General features: G+C 36.7%; 4 long non-coding RNA genes across 6 annotated transcripts; all 4 read right to left on the bottom strand.

Annotated features, from left to right (window-relative positions):
- Nucleotides 1–5919: 5919 nt before the first annotated feature.
- LOC147473695 (uncharacterized) lies at nucleotides 5920–6622 on the bottom strand. The gene is made up of 3 exons (XR_015210339.1): nucleotides 6535–6622; nucleotides 6348–6461; nucleotides 5920–6240 (listed from the first exon to the last, which is right to left on the bottom strand). It is a non-coding gene; the product is annotated as an uncharacterized LOC147473695 (long non-coding RNA).
- Nucleotides 6623–7841: 1219 nt separating this feature from the next.
- LOC147473694 (uncharacterized) lies at nucleotides 7842–9310 on the bottom strand. The gene is made up of 4 exons (XR_015210320.1): nucleotides 9065–9310; nucleotides 8374–8535; nucleotides 7998–8283; nucleotides 7842–7910 (listed from the first exon to the last, which is right to left on the bottom strand). It is a non-coding gene; the product is annotated as an uncharacterized LOC147473694 (long non-coding RNA).
- A 3847-nt stretch (nucleotides 9311–13157) lies between these two features.
- On the bottom strand, nucleotides 13158–14038 carry LOC147473693 (uncharacterized). The gene is made up of 3 exons (XR_015210324.1): nucleotides 13985–14038; nucleotides 13669–13751; nucleotides 13158–13396 (listed from the first exon to the last, which is right to left on the bottom strand). It is a non-coding gene; the product is annotated as an uncharacterized LOC147473693 (long non-coding RNA).
- A 351-nt stretch (nucleotides 14039–14389) lies between these two features.
- LOC147473692 (uncharacterized) lies at nucleotides 14390–16929 on the bottom strand. 3 transcript variants are annotated; one of them, XR_015210364.1, is made up of 4 exons: nucleotides 16757–16929; nucleotides 16142–16199; nucleotides 14926–15083; nucleotides 14390–14732 (listed from the first exon to the last, which is right to left on the bottom strand). It is a non-coding gene; the product is annotated as an uncharacterized LOC147473692 (long non-coding RNA). The 3 variants fall into 3 exon arrangements; XR_015210365.1 differs by having other exon boundaries at nucleotides 14390–14567; nucleotides 14926–15071; nucleotides 16757–16928; XR_015210363.1 differs by having other exon boundaries at nucleotides 14390–14567; nucleotides 16757–16927.
- Nucleotides 16930–18949: the final 2020 nt, after the last annotated feature.

The following is an 18949-nucleotide window of genomic DNA, read 5'->3' as shown; positions in this document are numbered from 1 at the left end:
ATGCTTTTGGAACTTCAAGTGTACCTTGGTGTATGAAGCGAGACAGTGAGAGATGCATAAATCTTTTAGACTCTTTGCAAATTGACTCCAGGTTGGAGAGAAGCCAATTTCACAAATAGAGATCAATGGCAAAGTACTTCGGTCGGTTGCAAGACAATGATCAAGTTATTTTTATTATAAAACCCCCATGGATAACCAAATGGGAGGTTCGAGAACATGTTTATTATAGGTTTTGTTAAGTTCTTATGGTACTATTGTGTGAGTAGACTGTAAGTAACTCTCTCTCTCTCTCTCTCTCTCCAACCACCTTTCATCAATACAAATTTTTGCTTAATGACAAAAAAAAAAGTTGTGGTTGTGGACTTGATCAAGAAAAAGAGAGAGATAGAGAGAAAAGTGGTGAATCAATGTGATCACGTAGGCTAAATCATACTATAAAATATCATAGTGTTTTATAATAGTATAAAATATCATAGTTATTAGCGAAAAAAATAAATAGTAAAAATAAATAAATAAATCAGAGTATAAAATATGATACTCAATTTCTTGATATGTATAATACTAGTTAATGCCCGTGCCTTCGGCACGGATTCCATAAAGAAACATCATTGATAATGTGAGTTAAAATTCCACCCATATTGACCATTTCCCTAATTGTAAGGGGAAAAAAAATGATAAGTAGGCCAACTTGATGAGTAAGTCTAATTAATGTGCGCCAAAAAAGGAAAAAATGATTAAATGGTGTAGATTAAGACACTCTTATCATTTTCCTATGAAATTAATTGAAACCATTTTGAAGTAGGATAGTAATGTCTAACATTTTGAAGGGGGAAATGTACAATACAAAATGATTCGAAAACGTCATAATAACTAAATTATTCATGTAGGAATTGTGGTAAGCGACTATTGGGGTGGTGTTAACTCTGTGATGTACAACAACTTAATCTATATCGTCCCCACAGTTCGAATATCATTCAGTATATGCCTTTTTTTGAGGGTTTTCTCCAATGGTGAGTTTTGGTTTTAGGTGCGACTTGTAGATGTAGTCATAAAGATATAGAAAAGCTTTATGTTTTGAGGTGCTTGGAGTAGTATAAATTAGAAATCTGTCTTCATAAGATGTTGTGGTTGTCTTGTTTGTAATTCTATCGGTGTTTGATAAACTATCCATTTCTGCAAAATAAATAATAAGAATAAATAAAATAAATGAATAAATAAGGAATATTAATTATAGTGGAAGCAACATAGTTAGATAGGGAAACGATGTATACAATATACAAAGGAATGATTTATCAGTCTAAGGTCAAACAAAAAAAGCAAGTAAATATTGTACAAACCTGACTATTGTTATTAAGTATGGTATGGATTATAAGAATTAAGAAAAAAAAAATATATATTGGGTAATGTTCTTTAAATTGATAAGGTGTCTATAATTGTGCGCAAAATGTATGATAAGAAAGAAAAAAAGACATAAGAAAATGGAAAACCATGACTTTGTTAGGATGAAGAAAGTTTATGAATTGATTGTGTTGGGATTGTGATGAAATGCATCTAATTTATGCACAATAGTACATAAAATAAAAGTTAGATTGAAGGGAAGATGTTTTACAGTAGTAGGAAAAAAAAAATTAATAGAGAACCATTCCTTTTAAACCAATTCACTTGATTTTTGTGGACCATGCGATTTATATAGGCGGACAAAGCGTAACGTTATAATTAAAAGTGTAACCCCATATCAAATGAGTTACTATTACCATAAGTACAAATGAGTTTCATTATAATGAAGAATTATAACAACTTGAAGGGTTGGTTTTGGAAGGTGGAGTATTGTTTGTTGGAGGTACGCCTCCCTATGTATTTAACTTGGTGAGTCAATTTGGTAGCCGTGACAATTTGGGTTGGTTATGGTAAAAGACAGTTCAATAAATTTAAGGGCCAACAATAAAATTTTAAAGACATCCTGAATTTTTAAAGTTGTAATAACCTGTTCGACTGGTGGGACAATACTGTATGTAGTGGTTCTTTGTTGGTGAGGGGATAAAGTAGCGTATGATATGAAAGCCTTGAAGAATAAATTAGCAAAACTCACATGCGCATCAAAGTAAAGTACACACAGAAAAGGTACCCTGCGCCTAGAAATATTAAAGCAATCATCATTCATTCCCGTATTTAAGTTAAAGGAATAACGGCAACACCAAATTAAGAACGGAAAGTTTTAAACACACATAAAACTGTAAATGTAGACGACTCGAGCAAATAGTAAACTGAAAAGCAGACGACGCAAGCAAAATGAGTTCAAACTTCGAAGCACGAAATCCCAAACCGTGAAGTAGGAAGGAAATGAAAGGACTGTGTAGTTGCCTAGCACACATGTCCTGCATCAGTGAGAAGATAGTCATGTGATTTTATGGTGATTCATTTTTAATCGATAAACCAAAAAAAACTTGACTGGATTGGACCAAAGGGTTGAATAAGAACTGACCCCACTACTGAATCCTTGATTTATTTGCATGGTGGAGTTCAAATTCCATATCTTGGCTTGAAACCTCTTTTCCAGTTACTGCATCTTCTAAATCGGTGCTTCCATTTTATTTGTCGTGTATTTAACCACAATAAGTTTAATGAAGGTGGAACAATAATGTTTTTTAAATAAAGGGAACAGAAGTATACCTCATTAATAACTTCTTTAGTAAGTGTGTCATCAACATCCACAGTAGCTGGGAAATTTTTGTAGATAACAAAAGATTGGTTTTCCTTCGTATTCTAACTGAAATAATTGAGTTTCACTTGGAAGTTGTACTCTTTTCCAGCAACTTGTTGCAACGCATACTAAACGATTTGGGGGCCATTTTTGTAAATTTTGAAGCATTTTTTTTTAAATTGGTGAGAAGAATGTTTTTTAGTGTCTAAAAGCAAAAGTTGTGATACTAAAAGTCATTGAATGAAGGTAAATTGGATGGGTCAAGTGAGTGGAGGAACTCACTTGGATATTCGGCAACAGGTGCAGGAGACTTATCATTGTTCTGCCTTTTCTTTGAATGAGAGTCGGCAAAATGCCAAGCGCAATCACTTACTCAAATAAAATGAGAGGGAGAAAAAGAATAGCAAAGAAAGATGTGCATGCAAACACTTCATTTCCAAGATAAGATCGTTTCCAAAAAAGGCATTGCGCGTAGAAATAAGAGCATTAAAAAAAGACATTGTGCATAATGAATGGCATGGCATTTCCAAAAAGAGACAGCTCAATGAAAAGAATCTAATATCTTAGTGCATTTTGGGTAGTCAACATTGCGCAAAAATATGTTAGTGCACTTGTAAGTTGTTAGTATATTTTGATGTAGAAAGGCAAGTTATTTGTTATTGAATTTTGTTGATTGTTTAAATCAACCGGCAGTGTGTGTGCTTGTGATAGTATGAACTGTAGGACAGTTTGCCTTTCTGGGACGGTTGATGCACGCCTAGTGGAGCAATTCTCTTTTTTTTTTTGATCGAAGTTCTTATAAGTTTTTATGATTGGTGGAGTGGGGTGGGATTCAAGTGGTTATAACTTGTGCTTTGTGCTAATGATGAATTTGAGCAAGTGTAATAAACCCATCATACAACTCGTGCTCACGGGAAAATGCTATAAATAAATGACCTAAGTGTTTGATTTCTAGGGAGAAAAACAGCAACAATATACCAATCTAAAGGAACCTTAGAATACTATTTAAAAAAAAAAAAAAAACCTAATAATCGAGTGCAACTCTCAAAGCAATCAGATGTGAAACTTTGAATACAACAAAAAAAACAGGGCAACTAAGTTAACAAAAGATTGGTTTTCCTTCGTATTCTAACTGAAATAATTGAGTTTCACTTGGAAGTTGTACTCTTTTCCAGCAACTTGTTGCAACGCATACTAAACGATTTGGGGGCCATTTTTGTAATTTTGAAGCATTTTTTTTTAAATTGGTGAGAAGAATGTTTTTTAGTGTCTAAAAGCAAAAGTTGTGATACTAAAAGTCATTGAATGAAGGTAAATTGGATGGGTCAAGTGAGTGGAGGAACTCACTTGGATATTCGACAACAGGTGCAGGAGACTTATCATTGTTCTGCCTTTTCTTTGAATGAGAGTCGGCAAAATGCCAAGCGCAATCACTTACTCAAATAAAATGAGAGGGAGAAAAAGAATAGCAAAGAAAGATGTGCATGCAAACACTTCATTTCCAAGATAAGATCGTTTCCAAAAAAGGCATTGCGCGTAGAAATAAGAGCATTAAAAAAAGACATTGTGCATAATGAATGGCATGGCATTTCCAAAAAGAGACAGCTCAATGAAAATAATCTAATATCTTAGTGCATTTTGGGTAGTCAACATTGCGCAAAAATATGTTAGTGCACTTGTAAGTTGTTAGTATATTTTGATGTAGAAAGGCAAGTTATTTGTTATTGAATTTTGTTGATTGTTTAAATCAACCGGCAGTGTGTGTGCTTGTGATAGTATGAACTGTAGGACAGTTTGCCTTTCTGGGACGGTTGATGCACGCCTAGTGGAGCAATTCTTTTTTTTTTTGCGCATCGAAGTTCTTATAAGTTTTTATGATTGGTGGAGTGGGGTGGGATTCAAGTGGTTATAACTTGTGCTTTGTGCTAATGATGAATTTGAGCAAGTGTAATAAACCCATCATACAACTCGTGCTCACGGGAAAATGCTATAAATAAATGACCTAAGTGTTTGATTTCTAGGGAGAAAAACAGCAACAATATACCAATCTAAAGGAACCTTAGAATATTATTTAAAAAAAAAAAAAAAAAACCTAATAATCGAGTGCAACTCTCAAAGCAATCAGATGTGAAACTTTGAATACAACAAAAAAAACAGGGCAACTAAGTTAGTACATTACTATTGTTCAAAACAGCTTTAAATAGAAACATGGTATACCAAATCCCAAAATATCCGTTTATTTTTCACAGTGGCAAACTCCAAATAGTTTTTTTGGTAACTGGTATTCTGCTAAGTGGTAACATCATTTGACATACCAAGTAACACAAAGCAAAGATCGGACATTTCGCTTTTTCAGCAGAATAAAGAAGAACAAAGAAGACATCGGCATCAGTAGAACATCCGCTTTAGCGGCCAATAAGAAGAAGAAGCAGATCCGCATCGGCATCTCCGCATCGCCGCAAAGACGCATCGGATCGGCATCATCATCAAAGATCGGCATCGGCGGAGGCGCATGCATGAGGCAGCAGCAAAGACATCATCCACACACACACCAAACACTACACCACTAAACCACCTGCTACCAACACAATTGCACCAGCAGCACCTACACCACTTCGTAGTAGACACATCACCACTCACCAGCACCACCTACACCAAGTAGTAGACACCAGCAGCACTACACGACCTCCCACCGCACATGACCACCACACACACAAAAACCAACCAACACACACTCACCACACTACTACTACCGGCCAGCACGCCCACACTACCACCACCTGCCACCTGCAGCACACACGCAACACCACAGTTACATACCAGCCAGCACAAACACACAACACCACCACCACATTCACACACACCGAACAATAAAACACCATCTTCGTGAGACCTTCAATTTAACTTCCATGGCATTTCAATATATTACAAACACAACCGAAATCTATAGTTATGAAGCCAAAGGTTATCAAAATCGGCTCAAATTAACCGCGATTTTACTATCAAAGGGAAAAAATTAACTTACAAAGGAAAAATAAGTGCCACCACCTCAAAAGCCACTTTAATTCAAGCACATCAAAGTAGAAGAAACGTAGGGTGTTGCCTTCAATTGAATCCTACGTCAAGTACATCAAAGTAGAAAATCTCCACCACTTCAAATCCACTTCAATTCAATCAATGTGAATGCGGGTATCCCGAAAGCGTAGAAACATCAATGAGCAGAACCCATATGCACATCAAAGTAAAATATACACAGGAAAAGGTACCCTTTGCTAGAAAAATTTAACCAATCATAATTCATTATCGTGTTAAAGTTAAATGAATAAAGCCAACACGACATTCAAAACAGAAAGTTTGAAAACACGCATAAAACTGAACGTTCTAAATAGACAGAAAACTGTAAATGTAGACGTTGCGAGCAAATAGTAAACTGAAAAGCAAACGACTAAAGCAAAATGTGCTCCAACTCCGAAGCACAAAAGGCCAAACTATGAAGCAGGAAGAAATTGATAGCATTGGGTAGTTGCCTAGGACACGTCCTGCATAAGGGAGAACACACTAATGTGATTTGATGATGATTCGTTTCTAAATGAATAACTAAAAAAAAATGTAATGGAATGGACCAAAGGGTTTAATAAGTGCTGACCCACTACTGAACCCTTGATTTTTTTGCTTGGTGGAGTTCAGATTCCATATGTTGGCTTGAAACCTCTTTTCCAGTAACCACATCTTCTAAATTGGTGCTTCCATTTTTTTTGTCCTGTATTTAACCACAATAAGTTTAATGAAGGTGAAACATAAATGTTTTTTAAATTAAGTGAACAGAAGTATACCTTATCAAGCACTTCTTTTGTAAGTGTGGCATCAACATCCATAGCAGCTGGGAAAATTTTGTAGATAACAAAAGATTGGGTTTCCTTGGTATTCCGACTAAAATAATTTATTTTCACTTGGAAGATGTAGTCTCTTCCGACAACTTGTTGCAATGCATCCTTAACGATCTGTGGGCCATTTTTCTGAATTTTTAAGCATAATTTTATTTAAATTAGTGAGAATGATGTTTTTGAGTGTTAAAAAGCGAAAATGGAAATATGAAAAGTTATAGGGCGTTGCCTTCTTGTAGGAGTCCACCAATTCTTTAACGGGCTTTTCAATTAGGTATTCAGCTTCTCGATCAAATGCAACAAATTGAGTAACCCCTGACGAATCTTCCACATCCATCCTTAGCATGTACCTGTACACCCCAAATAAAAGTTTTAAAAAGTTTATCCGGCAGAAGTTAAAATTTGATAAGGGATTAATGATTGACCTCTCATTGCGGTTTCTGGTTTCAAGGTGACATTCCGGACAAACACGATCAACAACCTTCTTGTTGCAGTTCTTGTTGCTACATGAAGTATAATACCGGTTAGGTCGAAGACATATCCTATGGTTGCTTTGCAAGTGTATGTTGCTCCCTGTTTAACGATCATAATAACCTTTAATAGAATGTTGGGCAATGGAAGACAGTTGTGTTTAATGGATTGAATGTTACCTTATTGGATTCATCTAGTCCCAGCTCCTTTAAAGTGTCGAGTGAAACCCTACGGTTTCTAAGTAGTTCATCCTCAGAAAAGCCCTCTTTTGTAGATGAATCCTGCTTTGCTATTTGCACTTTGATATCCCCGAAACTATATAATTAAGAATGACAAATTTTGTAGCGCATGACATGATTAGTAGGTGATATGGTAAAGACGAATAATAAGATGACCACTGACCTGTTCTTATAGTCGATAACATCCTGGGTGTCTAAATTTATGTAGACCTTTGTGCTACTAAGCGAGGAAAGAGAAAAGTTGCCTATAACATAGCATTAAGACACGAAATATGCATTATTTCCCTTAGGAAAGCCCAAAAAAATGGACGGATTACACAATGGTGGAATAAATATGTACCTTGGAAAACTTTTGGATTAAGAGAAGTGGCAATGACAATCACATTTTCTTGTGTCAAAAGATCATTTGGAAACTTTTCGGTTAAAGCACCCCATAAAGCAATTGTCAACTCTGCGGCACTGAATATAGGATCAGTTATGTTAGAAAAGAAATATATAGTGCTTATTAGAGATGAACGTCGGCAAGTTACCTTTTATCCATAAGTACAATCTCTTGAAAAACAGTTCCATTTTTGTTTGTGATCTCACCGATTCGCTTAAGTAGACCAATAACATCTTCATTGTTTTTTTGACATAAATGTTAGAATACAATCCCTAAGAGTTTATTAAGAGGTGAAATCGAAACTTGTAGCAAACTATTACCTATAAGGTGAGTCTTGTCGTGAATTCCACCGGAAAGGGTGTCGAATTGGGAGAAGCTGAATTTATGCCTTGCAATGTGGATACCATCGCCATCAATTGGTGTGATAACTGTTCCAGGATTAATAAAAATCTTGTGATCATTAACAACTGGCCGGTAATCTTTTGACGCCCACACGTCGAATTTCTCCATAGTGTAGATATTGCCTTCTTTTAACACATCATCCTTAAGCAAAGCGTGAAAAGCATCAAAATATTTCTTCAATAAAACGACATGGATGTGAGCACCCTGTTTATGATGGGGGAGAAAACAGCAAAGTCAGCAGTCCATTATGTTATGGCTGTGGCAAATAGATGGTACACATAGTATTGTAATTACCTTTGCATCTAAAAGAAGAAACTCCAAACTGAGTGTGTTATGATATTTCAAATGGACTGATTCCCACAGCCTTGTAATGCGGCCCCTTACTTTATATCGGTTTGATCCGTTACGAAGTTTGTCTAGGTCTTGATAGTTTTGCATCGACATCGGGAGATGTAGCTGTCAAGGGTAGGTAAAGTCCCAAATTAAACAGTATAGTATAACCAAAAAACAAAGAACGTAGGTGAAAAGAAAGATAAATTATAACCAAAACAAAGAACAAAGCGCTAGTAGTAAAAAAAGTGTGTCGATTAAACGACAGGGAAGGGCGATGCTACAACTATTAACCCAAACCATCTAAAAATAACCATTCGCTGGGCTTACAGCTGGGTTTGGATGGGTAGCATAACTTATGGAATAATATACGGGAAGCTTAAACAACACAAACAACCCAATAGGGAAAGGTATGTAACTAAATTAAGCGATGAGCAAGGCAATCATGTTAAGTACTACTTTTAATTGGTAGACTGAGAAGGCATAACACATGGATCAGTAATAGAAAGGATAAATTTAGTAGGGAGTAGCCTTGCATGCAGTAAGGAATTAGACAAAAAAGAGATTGCATAATCCATGTATCAGAAGACCGCATTCGCATCCACATATAAAGCATGGGGCATTTGTGAGGAATATCTAATAATAAGAACAAAACCTGATTGCTGATGTAACAACACGAATTGTAACTTGATTGATATGAAGAAGTAGAACAAATGTGGTGGATATGAAAACCCGAAACAAATTTATAGGCTTTGGGAAAAGTCGTAATGAGGGAGTAGGAGAAGAGCCCATCCGTTACAGCGCTGATGAGGATGTGGTTACTGAAGACGCAGGGGTTTAATTGAATTGTGGAGGAGGTAGAGAAAAAAGGGGAGTGCGAGAAGGTTATTATTAAGGGATGTTAAGAGGGCTGGGAACTGTTAAGGACAAAAGAAATTAATCGATATGCAAGAAAAGTGACCCCAACAGCCTCACATTCAAGTTTGCTGAAATTTCTTGGAATTTCGTACTAATCGGAAAATATACTCGTGAAGGGCCTCAGAGAGCATTGTTTTTTTTGCGACATTGTGACTCCAAGGTTGTTTTTTCTTAAAGTTTGTTAATTTGCAATGCAGCCAATATTGTTTTTAATCCTTTTGCGAGTACGTTGGAGATATTGGTGGCAGTCCTGTATAATCCTATGCCGAGTACATTGGAGATAATGGGTGGCAGCCCCGTATTATGATTAGATCTTGTGTTATTGTATTAGGTTAATAGTTCATGATAATTTTTTTTTTTGTTGCATGTTTGGGAATGTGTTGATCGAAGGTAAAACTAAGGGCACATCACATCTGCAACATTGCTGGTAAAAGTATATAAGGCATGCCTATTATTGCGTATGAAAATTGCAATGTATGTGTGAACCCTAACGACGGCATAACTTGAAGGGATAACTGATATAGAAGGGGGGCTCTTTCCAACAGTTTCTGCGGCAGAAAGTGGCATAGCACACCGTTCAAAATAAGTGGCAACCCATTATAAAAAAGCAGTTAAGGCATATAGTTACATGGATGATCAGTTGATGTTGAAGAAAGCAAAATACGGATGGAGTCATGTAGATTAGGTTAAAACTTAAAATTCATGCAGTATTTGATAGATAGCACTGGGAAATAGGTCAATTACATTAAATGCATTTAATGTTCCGAATGGGGAAATCATCAGTAATTGTTAAACTAAACAGACAAAATATTTATTATTGAAGGGGAACGGTGGCAAGTTAGGATTGAGTTGAACTCGTTATGTATTACAACCTAATCTATGTCGTCCATGGAAGTGGGATAAAACTCGTGATCATAGGAGGTTTTGATAGGCATCTTGTTGTTTTTGGCAGGTGTCTCTTCAACCTTAAGTTTTAGTTTAAGGTAATTTAGGTGTGACGCGGTCAGACGATCAGTAACATACATCATTGCGTCAAGACCACCCATTCCTGGTGGGGTTTGGGGCTTATAAATTGGAAAGTTGGCTTCGTAGGATGTTGTTAGTGGCTTGCTTGTATCTGGACCTTTGTTAGGTAAGTTGGCCATTTGGCTGCAAGATATAAATGAGAAATGACCAAAGATTAGGCACATAAAATAGATGACAATATACAAATTAGATGATGGAAACTGAAGAGCAAGTGAAACCGAACCTGTGGGCTGTTTTTTTGGTAAGAGAAGTCGTACTTATATGGCGAGGCAATGAGAAATAGACACCAAGTTTTGGGTCTGGAAGGGAAATGAGGGTAATTTTTTATAGGGGAAGGAAGTAAGTAAATGTAGAAGGTTGGAGAATTGATGAGTATGGGAGTTACATATACCTATAGGCTTAAGCGAGTCAAAATAAGAATAATGGAAAATGTTTTGAATGTCATAATTGCGGAAGTTTTAATACTAACTATGTATGATAGATTATGTACAAAGCAGTTTTTTTTTTTTGCTTGAAAAGAATTGTAATTGAATATAATGTGAGTAGTGATACCCTGTACACCTAATTTAATCAGCCTTAACGGCCTGCTAATGATAATGATTGATTTGTCTCGACACATGCGTTTGTGTGTAGCAATGCAAACCAGCGTTTAAATTGAATCTAGCAATGGTTCCAATTTCAAGTGCCACACATTGCGGGCGCTCAAGAGCAATCGGAGAGCGGCGATAAGTTGGGATTTTTTAGTCGATAACTGATTTGCTTAGATGCTTGGTTACATTGCTCAACCGTGTGCTACCACAATTCCAACTGAATGAAAATACCATTTGCTATTTGCTATGCTTGTTGGACTTATGAGCTGAAGGACAAATAAATAAAAAATGAATTGGCTAGATTGTAATAGCAATGGTTAGTTGTATACCTGACTTATGGCTTGGTACTGGTAAAAGGCTTTGTCGATCTTGCCTAAAGTATAGCCGGTAGTTTAATAGAAACAGCAAGCAGTAATTAAGTAAGTATAAGATATATATTGGTTGATGTTGCTTAGATAATAATGACAAAGTAAATGAATGGTAAAAAATGACGTAAACAGAAACTAAATTCGATAATGACAAAGGTTCGTTCAAACATGGGATATATAAATGGCGCTCCCTAATGTACGAAACATCAACAAAGCATGATAAGAGAAAGCAAGTTGCAAAAGTAGTTGTGAGGAAGCAAAGGGAAACAAAATAAGTGATAGGTAGGAAGAAATTAATTGACGTTTTTTGCTTCAAGCGTCGCTTGATGCCCCCATGTCGATCGATGATGGCACGTGAGTCGAAGTCGCCGAGAACGCTTCCCTCATCATCACTAATGACGATAACATTAGGAATGTCATATTGTGCTTGGAGAGTTGCAATTTGTTGAAGGAGGGTCACGTTATCGTTTTGTAGTTGTTGAGTTTCGGCTTGGAGCTGTTGATTATGAAGTCGCATTTGGCGTAGTTCCCTTGAGTTGAAGTCAATAAGATCAAAATGGTAGATAGAACGAAGGTATTCGATCGCTCGCCGGGCGGCAACCTCATCAGATCCATTTTGGCTAATAGATGGATCTCCGAAACATCTTTTCTTAGTAGTGATGAATGTGAGAGTTTGTATATCGACCCAAGACTCGTAACGGCCCAAACTGAAGACTGCATCATAGATTGGTAGTGGTAAACCCACCTGATGGGTGATGTCATTTAGCAAAAGTTTGAAAGAAATTGCAATAGTGCTGCCGTTTGCCATTGTATGTGGAAAAAGAAACGAACCTCGCAGAAGAGATGATAGAATTCTGAACAACTTGCTGGTAATGAACTAAGTCCTCCCATGTATTTATAGTAAGTGAGGAGACCTTGGAGTAACAATACATAGTTGGGAAGTCATGGGCCGAAAGCCATTAAAAACTGTTTTAGGAGTTGCTAACAAAATTTAATTAGAGGAAGAGGAAATGAACAGTATTTTGGAGGGGGAGGGGAGACGAAGTGTCTGGTGCAAGCGTTAAGAAGTTAAGATATGTGTATTAATATAGGAACCATTTAAAAGTCGGAACATGATATCTGACAAAAAGGTGAAACACAACCCTAACGAACATGATGTCTCGGTATGATATCAAAAGAATGAACGTCTTAGTTTTTGAGTACACTATCTAAAACAAAGTGTTTCGCCAACTACAAACGTGATTTCGATCGGTAGAAAACTAAAAGGGGGTAAACATGGCAAGCTAATTAACAAATCTTGTGGTTCTGTAACATGGGAAGCCGACGTTGCAAAGGCAGAAGCAAACAAATGTGGATTGACGAACAAATGCATGCGCATTATGTTATAAGCACAGCTGAGGTAATGGTTGTTATCGGGTGTGCGTTAGTTTGAGAAGAACTTCCAGACATAGTGTAGGTCAGTAGGTACTGGAAACATGCGAAATAGTATGAAGACATGAAAAGCTTGTTGAAGGTGCGGTCCGCATTGGCCAGCCAAAAAAAAATGGGCTGTGTAAGACAGATTTCGTAAGCGAACCAAAGCTGCAGTTCAAAACCAATTAATAAGAAAGATGTTGGTGCATAGGGAATTAACCAAAGGAAGGCAGCCCAACCATGGTAAAAGCAGGTGTTTTATAAGAATGAAAATTCGATTACAATAGCCGGAGATACAAAAGGTTTAACACATTCTCGAAGACATTCTGAGAAGTTAAGAACAAACCATGTACATGAGAATTTAGCAAGTTAAAACAGACACTGTGACATTGCTCCAAGGCAATTATTTTTGACACATAACAAAGTACATGGGAAACCGTATGCTTTATCACCGCAGTCAGGGTCCACACTGGAGCACTATGAGCTAATATCCCAAAGTCAGAGGCCTTATTGAAGGCAGCATTTCTTTCAGTATCCTTCTTCGAATTTTTTGTAATATATGTTCTCTTAAGCCAATCAGCCAAGGGATGCTGAGGCAAGGCTGAAAGTAGAACCATTCTCAGCGTACGACCTGGAAAAGCTGGCACAGGAAGCACTTACTGGACCGACCACCTAGGTGATTGAAGACAGCAGCAATTAGAGATGCGTAGGAGAAATATCTTGTCAAGTTCCATCCATTAATAACATGGCACGAATAGTTGTTAAGTAATTCGAACTATGAACAACAACAGGCGTTGTATCATAGAATATAGTCGATTTGTTAATGGCTGGTAAGTGCAAAGATACATAGCATGAATTATTTGTAACCACACATTCATGACTGAGAATGGAACTCTGGATCAATGCATTAACTAACTTGTCTAAAAAGACTAAAAAAAACTTACCGAGTTCTGAAATTATTGACTTCATTGTTTGCCAAATTGATGTAGAGCTTCGCTGCACTAAGTGAGGAGAGGAAGATGGTTTCCTATAAAAACAAATTGCCACAGTTTTTGCATTGTTACCATACATAATACATGCATGATCACATAGTTGTAATGAGCGAAGTTGCAATGATAACCACATTTTCTTGTTCCATGAATTTGTCTGTAATTGGTATGGGTTAAGAGGCTTATAAGGGAGGGACAACTCCATTCTAAACAAATCCCATAAAACGCCAACATGGTATAATCTAATAACACTTCCCAGAACGCAATGTACCTCTTATTGACAATTACGATCTTTCGCAAGATTTGTTCAAAGTCCTTGTCGTGCACCACCGAGTCGATTTGACCAACAATCTAGTCCAACTTTGTGTGATGTTCCCCAATGAACACCTTCAATGACACTCAAGATTCAGCAAGTTCATTGGTAGTGTGGTCTAGGTCTATTCACATAGTACCAATGACTACATCTTTGTAATCTCTTAAGACATCCCCTCGCACCAAAGTCTTCAACGCCTTTAGTAAATAGCTCGGCCACAATTCACTTTAACAAAGTCTTGTGATGGAGGATGCCACCTGCACACTGCTTGGTAGTTTTTTGTTTTTAGCATCTGGTCCATGATGACCTAATCTAGTTTATATGCACAGTTGATACACAATCAGTTTTAAAACTTACATTTGGTGACATTGTAGGCAGCATCATCAAAATAAGGCAGGTTCGTTCACCCTTAGCGCCCAGCAACTGTCCATAATTCATTAATAGCCGGGCTTGAGTGCTTGGGCGCCCTTGTTATCTGTCCTTGGAAGTCATTAAAGTATTTGGTGAAGCTGAAGACCATGCTAGCCCATTGCCATAACTTCTGTGGTATAGCACAGTCGGCCCATAAGAGGTGATGAGTCAAGCAGATGCATATATCTTGCCTAATCTAAATGAGCTTAAAGTGAAAACAGAAATTATGTATACTGCCACTCTCATATGAGACAATTGCTTCGACATGTGGTATACTATATTTCTTGAATGGCACCTACAATTGAACAATGTGAAGATTAGGGAGTCAGCCTTTAGCAGCGCTCCATCACAATTCACTTCAACCAAGTTTTGTGATGGAGGATGCCACCTGCACACTGCTTGATACTTTATTGTTTTGAGTAGCTGTTCCATGATGAGCTTATCTAGTTTATATGTACAGTTGATCCACAATAAGGTTTAGAACTTACATTGTAGGCACCATCATCAAAAGAAGGCAGGTTCGTTCACCCTCAGCGCCCAACAAATGTCCATAATTCATGAATAGCCGGGCTTGAGCGCTTGGTCAACCTTGTTATCTGTCCTTGTAACCTTGGGATATGGTAATTGTGTGAAACTGCCAAAACAACTATTTCAAGGAGGAAATGATATTTCCAGTTACTGTGTTTATGAATTATATATAATTTCTATTTGTTAAGGGTTTACGGAAATTTGAAATATGCAAGAAAAATAGTGTTTCATGATAACTTCTAATGTACACTCAAGCATAGTATCCTTTTTGCCCCTCCCCCGCCTTAAAACTATTGGTTCTCTGCTTAACCGTCTTCTTTGTGTGTATTACAGTTTGATTGAAATTTGTGATTCATATTATTTGTTTTGTAGTTGCAACGCATCCGGCCGTCCGATTTGCTGCTACGTGCAAAAAGACAAATGATAATTGTAGACTGTCGTCTGTTTGGCCTCACACGTTTAGGTGTTGACTGTAGCTAACAAAGTTTAAACAGATGATCGATGTACTCTATCAATGTGGGAATCCAACTGTTTGGTCCTAAAAAATACAGGACAGTGTACATGCAATGATATAATCGGAATAAGAAGCGTCCTTAGCAAAAAAAGACGCGGAAGTAGCTGACAAACTTTAGGTAGATGCTATACTCTTTCATTGTATTAGCTCAGGCCAGTGTTCTGAAATTGGATATTTTAGCTCCAAGACAGGGTGTGCTGGCTGCTGAGCATGCCCTAAATAAGCCGTGCATGGAAGTTGACATCTATTCGTTGGTGATAGATTATGTACTAAACTTAGGTACATCTATGGCGGAACCTCATGTGGCTGGAGTAGCCGCACTTCTAAAATCCATTTACAGGGATTGGAGCCCTGCAGCAATTCGTTCAGCAATCATGACCACCGCATATGCTACTGATAACACACACTGAACAATAAGAGATTCATGGACTGGATTGTCTGCTACAACTCTAAACTTCGGGGCTGGCCATGTAAACCCCCATATAAGCTATGAACCCTAGGCTCATATATGATATTAGATTCAAAGATTATGTTGAGTTCCTATGCAACCTTGGTTACACAGATCAGCAGATGAGTGTTGTTATCAGGAAAAACCTTTGGACTTGTTGAGACAACGCATCGGATCTAAAAAGGAGAAGCAGTGCAAAAAAATGTCTTTGTACCTTCAATGTGCGCAATCGACATGCTTCACAAAGCCCTGCCCAGGTCTTCTTTCATTATCTAGCAAACGAAAACATATGGGGTAGACAATGTATTAAACAACTATGCCAAACTGTAATTAAATAACTTCACCTAAATTAGCACCAATTTTTTGAAATTCAGTTACAAAGCCTCACAAAGTAAAAACATAATAGTTTTGATATATAGATTCAAGCAGTGAAGACAAAATGTGAGAATTATTTTCAGCCTAATTGAGATACTTGAGAAAGCATGGAATAAGCAATGTGGTACGGTTTCGAACCAAATTCAATGGTGAGAGAAACTCATAACTGCTTTACTTGAGAGAAATGGGTTTGTTCAAAGGGATAAAGAGAAAGTGAATTCAAACTAAGAACACAAAAGATGCCATTCAAAGTTGATCCTGTGTAATAATAGAAACAAATTCCAACCAAAGCGACAAAAACATTTCTTTTGGATAGAATATTTGAAGCACATTTAGTATGGATTACACAATGATCGAAATGGTCATTTATCAACATCAAGCATCAACATGGCTTGCTCCTTTATTGAGATATTTAAAGATCAAATATTGATTTAAATATGGCTTTAGCACATACCTCAATTGCCGATATTACCTAGAAGAGATTCAATAAGTCATTCTTTTATTTCGTCCTTTATAAAACACAGAGCAATAAAAATTTGATCAGTTAAATCATCAATAGACCATATAAAAAGTTTTTTAGCAACAACTAACAACTTTGTTCCACCAAATCACCTACTGTTACCAAAATCTAATTACTTGAATGGAGCGTGCAAAAGAGTACCGCCAATAGATAAAATGAATCCATTTGAGTATCATTGACACTACAAATTTTCCACCACTTCCAATTTTTTGTCATTCTTAGTCCAGTGTTCAATAAAACAATGAAAGTAAAAGGACAATTGCAGAGCATGAGAGGAGAGAAAGAGAAAGTACCTGCCTGAAAGAGAGGGCTTCACAACTGAAAACAATAACAATAAAGAAAAAGGAAGAAATCAGTATTAAATACAGGAGATAAGATAATAATCTTCAAGAGAGAAGAACAGTACCTTAGCGGATTACAGAGAGAGAGACGTACTAATGGTGATTCAAGAATGAAGGGTTTTGAAACTTGATAACTGTTTAGATATAATTATGCCTAATTAATACGGGAACTTTTCAATTCTATAATCGTTGCTAATTTATAATCTTGCAACCACTCACTATGAAAGAGAACGGTTGTGGGAGAGAGAACGGAAGTTCACAATTAAAGAGTCACAAAGAAACGAAGGGTTTTTTTTTTTTTTCTTCACAATTAATAATCTAATTAATTTCTAATGTAATCATGGCACTCGTCTCGACCGTCGATTTATACCCCCTCAAAACGAATCCCAGCCGCGAGTCAAAAAGCAGTCCTGTTTTGTTAAGTTGAATTCTTAATAAATATGAAACAATTAAGAAAAAAACAATTTCTTTGTTACCCATTTCTTAATTCAATCTGTACTATGCTTTGGAATTTTTAACCCTGGTAGCTCAATGTCATATAAACAGATTGTTTACACGATACTTATGCTAGATAATAAACTTGTATGTATACCATGTGCATATCAAAATAACAAAATTGTACACAAACTGACATACCATTTACAGCTTCAATATCCTCCCCAAGCATCACATGCCCACTACTCATAATCTCGCCTTCCTGGAATCAAATTTCACAATAAACAACACTCAGAAACATACACGACAAATGTTTACATAATGAAGGCATGGAATATCTTTAAAATTTCTTACAGTGCTGTCAAAAGTAAAAAAACAATTGAAGGTTTATTGAAGCTGTCGTATGATATAAAATTATCCTAATACTTTTCGGGGTTCAGGTGAAGGGCTGGAGGGTAAACCATAATTGTCCAACCAGCTGGAATTGTGTACCCTACAATATGAATCACCCCATGTTCATGGCATAATTCTTGATAGGATAAATACATCAATATTATAACCTACTTAAGCTGCGGGCGTGATAAGGGCTAGCATCCTTCACCTCAATTCAATGAGTTGGTTAAGTGTAATACTATATGAGTAATATGCATCATGTAAACAATATGTTAGACTACATACTTTTCTGTATTAATATATATACCTGTTAGATAATTGCAAACTTTATTGATAAATGAAACTCAAATACAATTGGGTCATGTTGGAAAATGACAGTAGCAGATGCATATGATCCTAAACCCATTTATCTCCTCTATGAGCCATAACAATAGTAGGCTTTTTACCAAAAATTCGGTGTGTGTCAGGGCTCAATGTTGGCTCACTTCCATACCGCCTTTCCAATGTCTCTTGTTGCTCTTCTGAAAATCAAGGGAGCAATGTTTCCCCCAAGTGTTTCATCAATAACCTCAGAACATCAAATTTAAGAATCAGAATTTATGGAAGACCACGCCACATTGGAAAAATTAACTATGAAATAAACTACACCTAATGTTTCCTAGACTTACATGAGATGTGAAGGTCATAGATCTATACTCATTCCAAGTTAGTGGAGAATCCACATTTCCTCTCGCTTCTAAGTTGGTGAAAACAGCTAGTGATGAAACAAAAGTTAGTACTAATCCAAATAGGAAGATCGACAAAATGAGCAGTGGAAATGGAGCTCGACGAACCTCTAAATCCTTCAACACCAAGGGTGTTTTGATATAAATTTGATTGCCAAAGTTATTACCAAGGACACCGTCTCAAAGCTGGTAAAAAGAATTGTGAAGACAAAGTAGGCAGCACTATCTACATT

Source organism: Coptis chinensis, unplaced genomic scaffold (assembly GCF_015680905.1).
Source record: "Coptis chinensis isolate HL-2020 unplaced genomic scaffold, ASM1568090v1 utg1955_pilon_pilon, whole genome shotgun sequence".
Lineage (NCBI taxonomy): Eukaryota > Viridiplantae > Streptophyta > Magnoliopsida > Ranunculales > Ranunculaceae > Coptis > Coptis chinensis.
The sequence above is the reverse complement of the archived record's forward strand: the minus strand, read 5'-3'. Positions and strand labels throughout refer to the sequence as shown.